The sequence below is a fragment of the Taeniopygia guttata genome, chromosome W (genome assembly GCF_048771995.1).
Source record: "Taeniopygia guttata chromosome W, bTaeGut7.mat, whole genome shotgun sequence".
In the NCBI taxonomy this organism is placed as follows: Eukaryota; Metazoa; Chordata; class Aves; order Passeriformes; family Estrildidae; genus Taeniopygia; species Taeniopygia guttata.
Window position 1 is genome coordinate 25333884 of NC_133064.1, and position 2748 is coordinate 25336631.

At 49.6% G+C, this 2748-nt stretch overlaps 1 long non-coding RNA gene across 1 annotated transcript; it reads left to right on the plus strand.

The window, feature by feature from the left end:
- Nucleotides 1–267: 267 nt before the first annotated feature.
- On the plus strand, nucleotides 268–2124 carry LOC140682146 (uncharacterized). Its single transcript, XR_012053408.1, has 2 exons — nucleotides 268–398; nucleotides 1724–2124. It is a non-coding gene; the product is annotated as an uncharacterized lncRNA (long non-coding RNA).
- The last annotated feature ends 624 nt before the right edge of the window (nucleotides 2125–2748 follow it).

A 2748-nucleotide genomic window follows, 5' to 3' on the forward strand; every position in this document is an offset into this window, starting at 1 on the left:
GTTTTGGTGCCTCAGTGCAAACTCGGGCCCCGCCCATGCTCTGAGCTGCTGGGCTGCCCTGACCTCCCCCCATGCTGTCCTCAGCTGCGGGGCTCGGAGGTGTGCAGTGGCCGGCCCCGCCCCTGTTCCCGGGGCAACACGGGGGCTGGCCCTGATATGGAGGGTGTGGGGAAGCGGTGGGAGAAAGGAAGGCATTGGAGGAGAGGGTGGAAGAGGGGTTGGAGTGTGGGGGAGGGAAAGGAATGTGAGGAAGAGGGGGAGGGGGTTGGGGATCGGGTTGGAGCACATGGTCGCCGCCATGATCCCGCTGCGTGTGTTTCAGAGACGCTGCAGTGCTCTCTGGAGAGAACTCCGGACTATATTTCTCAGAAGGACCAGGTGTTAGAAGGGGATAAGGGGTGGGTGAAGGGGTTTCAGGGCTGGGATATTGAGGAGGTGGGCAGGTTGGGGAAAAGGGAGTATTCGGACTGTGATTCTGTGTTCGTATGCTTTTTTCTGCTTCCAAAAGCTTTTTTCGTGCTTGTAAAAATATCAGAATAAATCGAGAAGCTTTATGTTCACCATTTTCGACTTTTAAAGTTAATATCTGTCCAATTTGGTCCCAAAAAGAAAGCGAATTCAGGTATTGCACAGTGAAATTTGGTATTTCTGCTGTTAGCCAGCATACGAAATGCAGGAGGAGCTTGTTTGAGAACGATACATTGTTTAAAATATTGCTAAGGTGTGTTACTGTGCTCTTTTGTACCAGTGACAGTTTTGTATCCATTATTTTAATCGTGTCGCTGGTCTATTCTCCACCAGACTTAGAACGCAGCACAAATTAATTAAACTTCCCTCCGTGGAAATCCGGGTGCAAGGGAGGCGGGAGGAGGGGCGGTTGTCTCGCTGCTCGCCAGGGCTTCTCCTGCCCTCTCTCTGGGGACAGGGTTGTCCCGCCGCTTGCCAGAGCTCCCTCCCGTCACTTCTCCCCTGGGGAACGTGGGTACTCTCAGCCCACCGGTTCCACGCTGTCTTGCAGAGGGTCCCTGGCACCCCCTCTCGCAAGCAGCCCCCCACAGTCACTTATGGTAACTCCTCCAAGCCAGGCGCGGTCCCGGGTGACGCGACGAAGGACTCACCAAACCTGTGAACTGCGGGGTTCATCTGTGAACTCATCTGGGGTCCCTCTCCAGCCAGCTCGCCTGGGATACTCAGGAAAGGTCCCCAACTTTTCCCTGTCATTCAAAGCCTTTAAAGGCAGCTAGAGTACTAGGGCAGTTGACTGTCCCAAAAGCTATTCGAGATCCTTTGAAAGAAGGACTCCAGCTTCTGCGTGGGTTCAGAGGCAGCACACGTTGGGCGCCAACTGTGGTTCCCCCCCTCACGCGGCCCCCCGAATAATCCGACTAGCTCAGAGATAAGGAGCTGTGAGGGGAGGAATATCAGGAGAAGGGTAAAGATATTCAAAAGAGGCTCTTACCCCAGGAGGTTGGTACAGCTCTCTTTATTCTGTGTTGTCCATGTGGAGAGCGGGGCAAAAGAGGACGAACAGGAAATGTCAGGGGTCTATATAGGTTTTGGACAGGGTGGGCTTTCCTGGTTCTCCGCCAACCCCATTGGGGTAGAAAGGAGGGTCCAGGGATTATCTTGATCAGAGTCAAAAGGTCTCGGGGAAGGGGGGGCACAGGGTGCCCATGATCTCACTGTAACAATACTGAACTTTTGTTTTTTCCCCTCTTGGCAGGGCATCCTTGAGAGGAAAAATCCTAAAAGTGGTCTGTCCATCCATGCATTGCTGGTGAGAGCACTGTGCATGGAAAGGAGACGTTCACCAGTGGAAAACATTTTTCTCCGGGCGGTGCAATGTGTGACATGGAAACACAGGATGTGGCAGCTGTGTTTCTTGGGGGGGGTCTGTTGCACAGGAGAGGCTCCTCTCTCCCTCGATGGACTGGGTGTTGATTATCTGGAGGGTGGAAACCTGATTGGGGTCCAGATTGTGTCTCACTGTGGTTTGTTGGAGTTGGGCGGTGGGAGCAGGAATGCTTTGGAAGGTTTTCATTCTGAATTTTGTGTGTGTTTCTTTCTTTCTTTTTTCTTTTATAGTAGCATAGTAGTAGTAGCTTAATAAAGTTTTTTTCTTGTTATTAGGCTTGGGCCTTCTTTGCTCTGTTCTAAATCGCATTTCACAGCATTCAATTGAGAGATTGCATTTTCATGGGGGCACTGGCATTGTGCCAGTGTCAAACCATGACACTTTCCCATCTACAGGTAGATGGGTTGTCCAGGTACCATCACTTATTGCCCATACAAATTGTCCTGGACTTCGAAGAGTACTTTTGGTACATCCTACAAATATTTTATAATTCACTTTACCCTGTTTGTGTTTGATACCTCTGCAGGCACAACCAATTTGTAAGGCTACTGCCAGTGGTGGCATTTGTTTTATTTCTGTATCATCAGAAGTGCAGTCATAAGTTTTATTACATGCCCACCAACTTACTTTTTCTGCCTTTATTCTACTACTAGTGGCAGTGTTCACTACTGCTGGATCTGTTTCTAAAGCCAGGGAACCTCAGGAAAACGGGAAACTGGACAAGACAAACGCACATCCAATCAATATGATTAATGCAACGTTCTCCGTTTATTCAAAATCAGGCGGTAGTTTATATAAGCTTCTATATAGTTTACAGAAACAAAGACACTCTGATTGGTAGGCTAACATTGTTTACCTTTTCCTTAAAACGGCCTACACTGTACACCATAAAA